The 12,616-nt window shown below is 27.6% G+C and overlaps 1 protein-coding gene and 1 long non-coding RNA gene across 2 annotated transcripts in view; both read right to left on the bottom strand.

Annotated features, from left to right (window-relative positions):
* The window catches only part of LOC122719366 (ubiquitin-like protein 3), a 72,391-nt gene that overhangs the window by 40,666 nt on the left and 19,109 nt on the right, over positions 1-12,616 (bottom strand). The window lies entirely within an intron of this gene.
* Positions 1,402-4,392, bottom strand: LOC122719369. The gene is made up of 2 exons (XR_006347574.1): positions 2,889-4,392; positions 1,402-2,808 (listed from the first exon to the last, which is right to left on the bottom strand). It is a non-coding gene; the product is annotated as an uncharacterized LOC122719369 (long non-coding RNA).

Below are 12,616 nucleotides of genomic sequence, written 5' to 3'. Positions count from 1 at the left end.
TTTGTTAACAATATGATTGAAATGAATATGATTTTCAAAATACATAATTTGTATAATTAATAAAATAATACGTTATTTACAAATATTATCAATCTCTTTTTTCTATTCTGATATTTATTATTAATTATTATATCACTTCATCGACGAGTTTCAAGTAAACTTTTATTATCTTAATCTAATCTTCTTATATTTTTCTCATCTGGTAATTAAGATAGATGAAATTGATTCAACGTTCTATCTTAATCTTATCTAACTATCTTATCTAACTTATACAACCGAAAAAAATAAATCAGTCTTGAGATAATGCAACTGGCAAATGTAAATCAGGAGATTCCTCGATCGGATTAAAGCACGAGCGACGAAACGGAGAATAGTGGTGGAATCCCTAGAGCAGGAATTCTCAATAATGCACCATAGCATTCGTGATCTATCCGATCCCCTTCCTAGCAGCGTTCTTTCTATGTTAAATATAGGCGACCCGACACGTACTCTCCGATTCAGTTCAACAGCCAACATATTTCGCGTATTCTCTTCTTGTACTCGTGGCCAGAATATGAGAAAATAGGTATAAAGGAAAGACGGATATTAATTCTCATCTTTCATTTTCTTAAATTAATATTCCTTAATTTCTTTTTATATTTCTAATAAAATCAAGTTAACAGAGTATAAAATTTTTATAATGAAATTTTTCATAATTTAAATTAAAGATAATCATGACCGTCTTAAATCCTTAAATCCACAAGTTATAAATCTGGAATCTCTTGAATTTATGATATTTCTACGGTTAATCGTAAATTTCGTCACAAATTGTGTGGAAGAATTTATTAACTTGATTAGTTGTCTGCACAAACATTCTCCAAGTATTTAATTAAATTTACACGAGGAACACGTTGATAATTTTGATCGGTTACGTCTAACATCGAAATCCGATAACTATATTACTACTCGTGTAATATAATTGTACTGATTTACGACAAAAATGACGGAATTTAAAAATTGTATGTCATTAGTTTTAAATTTAAATAATGTGGAATTTTTTAATTTTTATTTTAATAAGTGATAGAATGCAATGATTTTTTGAAAATTTTGTTTAAAATACATTACACGTTTAGAACGCATTATGTAATTCTACATTATATACATAGAGCATTTGTCATTAAAATTTTGATAAAGAATATAATTTAAAAAATATTTAACTTTTACGATCTCGATCTCTCAATATTTCGCAATAAATCTTTTTTTGTGAATTTTTTTTTACGTTCGTTATTTAAATTGTATTAACATTGAAAAACATTTAATAAAATTGCTTAATATATTGATATTTCATGTATATTCTATATTCAGAATGTTAAATTTTAAAACTCGATTTTTAGTTTTTAATTCGGAAAATAAAAGAATCTCTCCAAATGTGAAAATGTCGTATATTTTGAAATGAAATTAATATTAAATTATATATAGCATATAATTTATGAAAGAGAAAAATCTACAATTTTTTATTATTTATTTATCGGTACAATAAATATTAAAATATTTACCATGGTTAAAAATATAACATCCTGCGTACGAATAGCATAAAGAAAAGAGAAATAAATTCATGACCTCTTTCACTCTTGTACACTTGTTTGAAAATGAACACCTGTCATCCAAACACATGTTTATTTACTTTAAAATGCGCTTTCAAGTTCCTTTCATGTTCTTTTTGATAGAGAATTCAGTATACGCCGCGTACTGCAAACCTTCACTTATCCCATTAAAATCAACCCTTTCTTCACATTTTTATCGTATATCCGACGAAATATTATCTTGTTCAAATAGACTTTACATTTGTGAAAAATGCAATTTTTATTTTTTAATAATTTTTTCAAGATATTTTTGAATGAATGTTCTTGTTTACACGAATTAAAAATTGATAAGGAAGACATGCACTATAAAAAACAAGGTAACTATGTTATCTAATTCAAACCACTCGTGTATATACTAGGAAGAAACATTTTTAAAAATTAAATGTAAACGACAACAATTTTATCGTGTTAAACTTTAAAAACTCAATCTAATTTTTTGCTCGAGAGAAAAATCTAAATTATTATTTTCTGTAATTAATTTCAAAAAGATTAGAAATTTCATTAGAAATACCAGTGTATCTATATATATATATAAATTAATCAAATTTAGTAAAACGTTATCAAACGTTTAATAAGGAATTTAACAAGACCACCCAAATAGGTTGGTCTTCTCGAATAATTTAACCGCGAGTAAGGAATTGGTTAACCTCGACCCTCGGTCTTCTCTTCTCGAGAGGGGTTGCAAGCGACTAGATTGGTGCAGACGACCGAGACTGATCGATGAAGAAAAGTATGCTATTTCAGGATGCTTGAGTAGTCGGTGACGTGGGTAAATCTGGTGCTCCATACGTAGTGACACCTTCTCGAGAGACTATCGATTCTCCTTCGTTTTTCATCCATCGCCTCCCTTCCTACTTCCTCCTCCTATAAGTATTTACTTCCCTCTTCATCTTCTATTCCTCTCCATTTCCTTTCCTTTCCTTTCTTTTCTTTTCTTCCCTCCTCTTTCTTTTTCTCGAAAAGCGTCAGAACACAGTCAGAAATTCTTATGTAAATCGATTCGCCGTTGGAACTGTTGGAGGAAATGCCACGAATGCTACTGGAAACGTACGATCCGCAATACGTGTCGGTGGTGTGTCGTCCCAGGGATAAATCGATAAACGGCATGCGATATTAGAAGCTCTTTCCGCTGGATAAAGCACCGTCATGCCAGTGAAACGGTGGATTTCGATGCGATAAGACCTAACTAAAAGTCCGTATTACTGCGCGCCTTTTTCATCCCCTCTATTAAATCGATTTGTTTACCTTGCGTTCTTACATTCTTACCTCAGAGCCGCGTGGAAACCGCCTTTCCACATATTTCCCTTGCATCACTCCCTTACACGTTGATACCACGGATAAATTTTATTTGAAAATGCGGCAGACACTCGCTTTATGGAGACGCATATTCCTAGGTATTTTTTTTTTTTTTTTTTTACTTTGAATAATAATAGGAAACGCGATTTATAGTCGATTTGTTCTCTTGCGAGGTACATTCGTTTTAAAGTGTTGCATTCTTTGCTTGGTTATTTTATTTCGAATGTTTAAAAGCGTAATTTGATTTTATTCCGTTCTTTTATGTTCTATTTGTCGATTATTGTGCAACTAAAAATGTGGTTCCTATTTTGCTTTATATGCGTGATATTTTTGATTATTCGTATTGTGCTCGATATTTGTTATAATAAATATTTAAAAATGAAGTTACAAATCCTTCACGTCTAATCTTTATAGATTAGATATTTTAGGTTTGATACTTGGGTGATTCATTTTTTCGTTGAATGAATCAGCTTCAGTTTCTTGCAAGGTAACCTCAATTCCACATATTGCGTCTTCGTTTACAATAATCTGATAAATATTTGGAAACACGACTTTCATTTTCTCTCACAATTAGTTTCTTGCATCTACATTGCATTTTAAAAGCGGATTACGTCTGATTTTCTTTTTCTTGAATAGCGACTTAGTTTCTCTATATATGCATCCTCTTGCACGAAAAATATACAGATTTGGAAACAAAACTTACATTTATTCAATTTCTATCTCTATCTGTTTTACTTCATTATATTTTGCAATCTATCATCTTAAGAAATATTTACTTTATTTATATTGAATTACATCTTTCTCATCATTACATATATTTTATCTTTTTATATTTTTTTTATTTTTGAAATTATATTATTCATGTTATTGGAAAATTTTATCTCACTTTATTTTATTCACAAATATCACTTTCTCATGTTATTTTCGCTATTATATATGTTAAATATTTAGCAATGAAGTTCTAACCTCAATCTCTTATCTTTAATTGATTTTCTAACCTTAATCTCTTTAATTTTTAATCGGCATTTTTAGTTTAGAAATATTCACTTATTTAAAAACGCAATACGAATTTCTACTTATTTCTTTTATTTCGTTTCATTTTTTTATTTTTTTTTTACACAAAATAATATTGAATATTCGAAACGTGACACATTCACATCCGCCATTTTCGATATTATCACGCTATCGAGAGTCACATTCGAGCGATATATCGAAGAAGCAGCTTGCCTCGCTTCGATTATTCGTTCAATATTAAATCATGGCTACTTGCCTGTGAGAATACGTTTATCGCAATATTATTCCAAGTAATCGCGAACTGACTATTTTCTTTTGTTTCTTTTAATTCTTTATGGATTTTTTTCTTTTTCTCGTCTTTAAAAATGCAATAGAGATAAATGGAATCATTGGTCAATTCCAGAATAGCATGAAAAAAGAAATCGTAAAAATATGATTGATAAAATGAATTCTCGGGTCATAGAATAAATGCGTTTTAACATTACTTGTTAATAGCGATAAATTTTCATTCTCATAAGGAATTTGATAAATCGATATCCTCCAATATACCTTCCATAATCGAGATGTTAATTTCGTTAGTTTCGTTAAATAGCTTTTTTTTTTTGAATGCACTTTTTAATAATGATGGAAATAAAAATTGAGAAATAAATTGCAAATAATAAACAAAAATAGATGTTTTTCGGTGTACACCAGGAAAAACGTTCTTGAGTATGAAAAATATAGAAATAACATGTTTTATTTATTTTTTATTTTCTTGGAATCGGATATATATAATTGTACGTATCTTGGATCATCGATATAGATTGCGTCATAAAATATTAGCTAAAAAACAATTGAAGGATCGATAACATCGGTAATTAATACTACTGATACATAATACATTTCCTGACATTGTCGCCACATTAATACAAGATAACATTATAGTTATCGTATGATCTTCCAAGTGTTATTTCTTTTTCGTATTTTATATTTATTCTCAAAACCATTTTTTAATTTTTTTGAATAAATTTTTTTCATTATTTATTCATCCAAGTGCTGAACCGAGATGTTTTTTAATTTTTTTAAGATAAATTCTTAAAATATTTTTGAATGATTTTTACTAGATATTTAAATTAGCAAAATTTTAAATTTAAATAAAAAATTTATCTTTCCGCTTGTTGTTAAGGCATTAAGTTACTAACTTTTCTAAAGTTATATATTAAAGTCGTTAATGAAGTACAAGTTTAATAGAATTTGTAAACAAGTTATAATAATCCTAATATAGCTAGGAGATAGCAAAGTAATGATATTAACTCAGCTGATTACATTGATTTTAATCATCTTGATCTCGGCTCTAACTATATACTTTCTTCCAAGTTTAGCAAATATAAACAGCTTCATAATGAAAAACATTACCGACATTATTTTATCATTATTCTACATCGGAAAATCTAAATCATTAAAATTGATTATTTTCGCTAATATGATTATAAAAATTTACCATCCTTTAACAAATTAATTTATTATAATTATTCGATCCATTGAACATTTTTTTAAACATTTTCAAAATCTCATTGTCCATCAAACTATAATTAAGTAATCATTATATTTTACTTCAAAACTTAACAAAGAAAAAAAAAAAATCAAATTTAAATTAAATTTCTTGATTATTGAATATTTCAAATTTATTCTATTTAATAGTTTCTCAACAATTAAATCAATTCTTCGAGAGAAATGAAGTTATCTCACGAATAAATCACGATGGAATGGAATTTATTTAATTAATAATTATCCGCGACTAATTAGCTTGTTGAGCAAAGATTCAGCCAAGGAGAGAAAAGGAGAGAAAAAGAGAGAAAATTTATCCGATATAGAAGCCCTTTTCTGACGATCGTTAATTATCCCCGGGGAATTATGGTAAGAAACGATGACGATGGGAGAAAGTGAGGGAATCGTTATTCCTGGAATGGATTTGATGATCGTCAACAATACAACACATACCATCCAGTTTCAACCACTTTCATGTCGAATCATTTCAATTCCCGGTGAGAGAGGAAGCGTTTTCACTTTTCTTATGCGATAGGATAACCGTGAGTGTTGGAACTCGTTGGAAAGAAAAGCGAAATACATAATTTTTATATCTATTTTATCTTTACTACTTTCTTTCTTTCTTTTTTCTTTTTTTTAATCCATTTGAAGATTCGAATAATTGAACGAAACTTAATGTGGCTGTTAATCATTGACTCTTTAATTCTCATAAAGTATAGTAAATACATTTGTTATTTAAATCTTTATTTATTCTTGTCATTGATGGATTCAAAAATTATATGCATATTTAGGAAAGATATGTACGATATATATCTTTATTATAATTATAAAAAATCTTTATAATAATTATAAAAAATTTGATTTATTATAAAAAAAATTCACATTTCGATGCTTTAATGAATATAAAGCGGAAAAAGAATTTGAATTTTGAAACTACCAATTTGTCGATTCGTTTTTGAATTTTGCATTATTTTTTCAAGTCACGACCAAATTAATTTCGTAACCGAGATTTCTTAAATGTTGCATGAAACATCCGGTGTTTAGAAGCCGTGCCGAGTTTAGCAATAAGGTTTGCGTTAACAATGTACGATAGCGAGGATAAACCTACTTTCTACCACGAATTTCACATCTTTCGGCCGATAAGATTTCTATCTTCTTATTGTACGAAGAATCAGAATGTTAGAAAAGTTTCTACAAAAAAAGAAGAAGAAAAAGAAAGATTTATTGGTATCGTAAACATTGATTTAAAATTCATATAAAATTAATATTTTAATAGATTGATTAAACAACAACTATATTAAACGAACACATTCAAATATAATATATACATAATAAATATATACAAAATACGATAATATATATATATTAAATGAATTAGATTAAAATTAATGTTATAACGTTAATATATACATCAATAAATAATAATTTTTTCATTACATTAATATGAAATTAATTTATTGTTTCGAATAATACATGGATTTTATTCGATGAAATATTCGCTATATATTGAATAATTTAAAAAGTCTTCAAAAAGAAGGGAGTATATGGAATCTATTAACTTTTTTTTGCATTCGATATATTCCCTTTTTCCAATAACGATAGCATAGAAATATGATACCATGGCAAAATTTTAAATCTACCTACCGTAGTGAGTTTACAAATCAAATTTAGAAAATATTTTCATATATAAAAATTATAAAATAAATTCACTGAGTGAGTGAATTTCATTGTACAAAATTAAAAGTTTCATCAAAAAATTAATAGTTTCATGTGATACGAAGTGCATTATAATATCTATAAAGATTTGAAAAACAATCTTTCGCTATTCTGAAGGTATAATTCTGTACGAAAGTATTGACCAACTGGCAAAAGAAAATGTTTTATTATTTTGTGAATGAATTTGAATTTGATCCAAGTTTTATATGCACGAAGATATTTTAATCTATTCTGTTTATTTCCTTCTCGAATATGTTACACAATTTATCGATCCAATTCACTAAAGGTTTAAGATTTTTATAAGCTGAATGTTTAAATCTTTACACGCGTGCTTATCAAAAATTATCTGACAATAATTATAATTATTTAAAAAGAAAATTAAAATACATGATGAAACAATTAAAAATATTAAATATCATATAAATCAAAATAAAGAATTAGATTAATAATGTATTGTTTGATATAATATTAGATTTAACAATTACTTTTTTATAGAAAATAGAACATAAGATGTATCATTTTTTTGTATTTTCTGAATGATAAAATTAATATAATAATGATTTTATTTTTACTTAATAGATGAAAACAGAGACAATGTTCCATATTTCATTAAAATTCTCGTTCAATTATACTCAAATGTAAATATAGTTAAAATTCAATTAAATAGTGATAAGTTTCTAAAAGTTCTTCCTTCTCGCTAGTGGCAACAAACGTTCGCACCGATGTTATGCCATCACGGATCTCTACAGTTTACGTCAACCAGATTTACATAATGCGAAGCTTGTTTGCTAAACACCAAGAGCACGAAATCCTTAAGCACTGTTGGTAGCACGTTCGTCAAAGGAACAATCTATTATCGATACCTGCGTAACTTAATAATTCATAATAATTTAATAAACTAATAAAGAAGTTTTCCTAATAATTGAATATTCATGTTAAATAATAATATAACGATATTTGTAATATGCAAATGAAAATCTTTTTAGAAAAAAGGAATAAAAGAATAATAAAATAAGAATAAATTAATATATATATCTTCTACGATCTCTAATTACTGAAATCATATAAATCAATAATTCAATCATATAATTCAATAAAATCATTACTCTCTTAAGAAACGTGGTGATTTATTATTATTAATTTCTAAAGGAGGGTAAAGCTCCTTAGACATTAAGTACATGGTAAAGCACTTTACTTGGTTAAGAAACGCATCGTACTAAAACGTTTGCGATCAATTTACTTTCAATGCTATTCTTAGCATCTCGCGCACCACTAATCAGAAGAGTAATAATAACGTAGTTGGATGGTCGTCGATCGACGCCACTTTCTATCTTTCAAAAACAACATCGCTTTCTCCTTTCTCTTCCAAAAAGTACAATTTTTGTTTTGTTTGGTTAAAATTTTCAATGAAAAAATAGTAAAAATGCATTATTTTTGAAAACAAAATTAATCTAAAAAATATTGTTTATAAATTTCCAATATATATATTCCAAATCGGTATAGAATATCGAATATACGTTACATGAAATATCGAATACACAGTATTCCATTTTATACATACCGACGCACGCATAAACTTTGGTGTCATTGATCGAATGCGAAGCGAGACACGAGAAGACAGTTCCGATTGACAAACAGGCCTCCTGCTGTAGATTCGATCCTCGATAGTACGATCGATCCAAACCGCGTATCCCCATAAACGTAGACGTGTCCGTCCATATTTAATGGTTCGAATTTACGAAAAGCCGGTTGCGCCAGAAACACGATGGAAATAGAGGCATTGTTTCGATCGTGAATGCGCATGCGCGGTCCTCTCGTGCACGCCTCCCGAAAATACCGACAGAAATTTACGGGTAACATGGGTAAAGAAAGAGAGAGAAATAAAAACAAAAATAAATGAAAAAAGAAGAAGGGAAAAATACGGAAAACAGCAAACGAAAAAAGAAAAGAAAGAAAGAGAGAAAAGGGACGAACGTCTATTTAGAAACGAACCTATGGAGTTTGAAACGAAACACGATCCAGAATCGCTGTGTATAGTAAACATTTATCGTGGACCATTTAACGAAGTTCGCGAAATGGACGAAAGGTTTTTTTTTTATTCCGCTTTTTTTTCCTGTTATTTTTTTTTTTTTTCACGTCGAAAGAGGAGAAGAGAATAGGATCAATGATAGATTGTAACGACAATTTTTCTTTTATGCTAGTATAACCTATAAAAACGCCAACGCGAATTCATAGTTGCTTATAACGTCCCCAGAGTCGATGATTCGCTTTTGCTACAGGGGTCACCGACCGGTGGACGATCGATAAGGAAATTTAGCGAACATCTCTGTTACCGTGGTCAGAGCGTAGGTCTCGTCTTTTTGCACTTACATGTATGATAACATAAGTGAATTATATAGGATATTTCAGATTTTCCGGGGTTGTCTTTAATCTTCGATGAGCTCTATGTACTGAAAGTAAATCAGAATTATTATGAAGATATATATGCATTACTGTTCAAAATGGGTAACATTTTTTAAATTTTAATAAAACTGTATTTTATTCAATTATTTAATTCAACATTAAATTTGTATATTATTACATTATTGTAAAATTTTATAAAGATATTTGTAAAGTTTATAATAAATATTTGTAAGAATTCTGACCAGATATTTAAAATGAATATACTAATCATAAATAATAAGTATTTTTAATCATATTGATAATTCTACTTATATATATAAATACTTATATATTTATAAATATAAAAAATTCAAATATAAGGCATCATGAATCCATTTTATATTATCTTATTTCTTTTGCAAATTTAATATAAATTATAAAAAATAAAATATAATAATGGATAAATACTTAATTTATCCTATATCAAATTATTATCTTTCCACAAAGCATTCACGATATTGTATCTTTATAATTGTTTTCATATTCTTTTTATATACATATTTGAATACACGACAAAAATAAAAATAAAAAATTCGAATCTTATTATTATGAGAAATCTTAGAATATCTATCATTACAAAGAATTTTTCTATTTTTTCGTTAAAGGTGTACATATTAAAAGTAATTCCACGTATCATATACGCATCTAGAACTTTAATAAGATCATTCAAAACCATACTGTATGCGAGCACACGTAATCAGATCTACATGACACGTCGATGCAACATACCGGAAGAGAAGCAACGGCGTCCCTAACGGAAAAACGATTATCTTCACGGTTGGATTAACGCCGACCCTATTTGTAAGGGCGATCCTCCTTGGTGTCATCGAAGCTGCAAGCGAAGGAAATTTCACGGATTCGCAATTTCTCGGTCACATTTTTACCGAATAGAATCGCCAATGTGCCGGAACACATTCGGTCATTTTTATCGATTGTAAGTAATTTTGTCGGCAAGAAATTGATAAAAAGATAACCTTGAAATTACGTCAAAATTTTATCATTTTGAAACTTAATTTTTTAACTATTTAATGCATTTAAAATATTTGATGTCGTTTTCGTCGTTTTGTCGCAATTTATTTATTTATTTATGTTTTGTAAATATTCGAGACAAATATTTAATATGAATTTTCTCAAAATATAAACTTTCTATGATAAATTTCATCTTATATTTTCAACTTGTTTATTCAAAAAATAAATAAATAAATAAAATTATTTTTGTGTACCTCTATGCGTATACCTCTATGCTATTTTCTTTTAAGATAAAAATATTTACATATTTACATATTTATCGTCAATATAATTTTAATTAAATTTCATATTACTTTGCTAAAAATATTCGGTCACTTTTGTTATTTAAATTAGCTTTTGATCTAAGAGAGGAAGAGAGAGAGAGAAACAGCATTTTTAACTAAGTTTTACTTCAATCCTGACTTTAGATTTAATTTATACAACCAAAATGTACACTTTACATGGGGTATGCAAAAGTTATGTACAATATTTTAACATTCTTCATCTGTCGGTGTTCAAGTAGCGAATATAACTGTGCAACTAAGTTTACATATGTAACAAATAAAAGAGAAAATTGCGAAACAGGAAGATTAAATACATACCCAGTCTTTAAATTTAAAATCGTAACTTGTAAAGCTTAAAAAAATTCTTTCACGTTTTATTTCAGTCATCACGGTATGTGAATTTTAATCAATTCTACATTAATTTTAAAATATACATATATATCTATATTTATAAATATTATAATTTTCTACAAAATTCAATATCAAATCTCCTCCTTTCAATTCAAACAACAAAAATTAACTACAAATAATATTATTTCAGCAACTTCATCAATATTTTTATTTAAATGAAAAACAAAGAAATCGAAAAATATATTAAAAGTCAATTTAAAATTAATAAAACATTAGTTATTAAACATTAATCTTCATTTTTATCAATTATTAATACACCCATTATTATGGGTGTGCTCACTGATAAACCATAGAGAACATTTGGATCAGTTAATATTTTTCCTGTCAAGGAATATTTACTATTATGAAACACTTCATACTTCATTATTAAACTTTCATATATCATTAATAAATATCATTAATATCATATATCATTAACACTTATATGTACGTGTATAACGTACTTATATATCTTGGATCATCGATTATCAACTACGAACTTTCCATCCTCGTATCTCCATTATTAAACAGCGCTTTATCGTTGAACAGTTGATGATATTAACTGTGTGTATCGTTAACAGGTGTAACAAACGTATTGTGTGTAACATGTCATCATTGGTCCGCGATAATCTTTTCGTTCGGACTAAACTTGAACATGTATAATATTATAAATCAATATACTTATAATTACGCATGTGATTAACTCGTTTTCCATTGAAGATTATCAATGATCCATCATCTACTTGGTACGATGTAAAAAAAATTTTTTTTTGATTCATATTATTAAATGATCTTTTACGATTATATTGGCGTAATATCATAAAAGATGATAGATAGGTCAAATTTCAAAATTATAAGCGAATTTAAAATAATTGAAGAAAATTAGAAAATGCGATGATTTATTAAAATGATACCGTAATGTATAAATTCTAATATTATTAATTATTGATATAGAATTATATTATATAATTCTGAAGAATTGATATTTTTCAAAGCATTCAGGCAAATAACAATAGCATATTTGTAGACAGTCTCGCTTTTAATTTTATGCTTACAGCATATGTGTCATCTTTTGGTATTAGACTCAATTGACGACATCTACATTTAAATTTTCTGCATGTTCAATTCGATTAGACTAGTCGTTTTATGACATAAAATATGCATGACTAATTTAATTCAAATGTAACCAAAAAGTTAATATCTCGTCAGATAATTTCAAAAAGTTGTTGACGTTTAAAAAGAAATTTTGTTGCGTAAACAGATTCTCAGCGGATTTGGGAGGATATAATATGTAAATTATTTGGTTCCTTGATCAAG

Source organism: Apis laboriosa, unplaced genomic scaffold (genome assembly GCF_014066325.1).
Source record: "Apis laboriosa isolate Shangri-la unplaced genomic scaffold, ASM1406632v1 scaffold74_cov149, whole genome shotgun sequence".
Taxonomy (NCBI): domain Eukaryota; kingdom Metazoa; phylum Arthropoda; class Insecta; order Hymenoptera; family Apidae; genus Apis; species Apis laboriosa.
The sequence above is the reverse complement of the archived record's forward strand: the minus strand, read 5'-3'. Positions and strand labels throughout refer to the sequence as shown.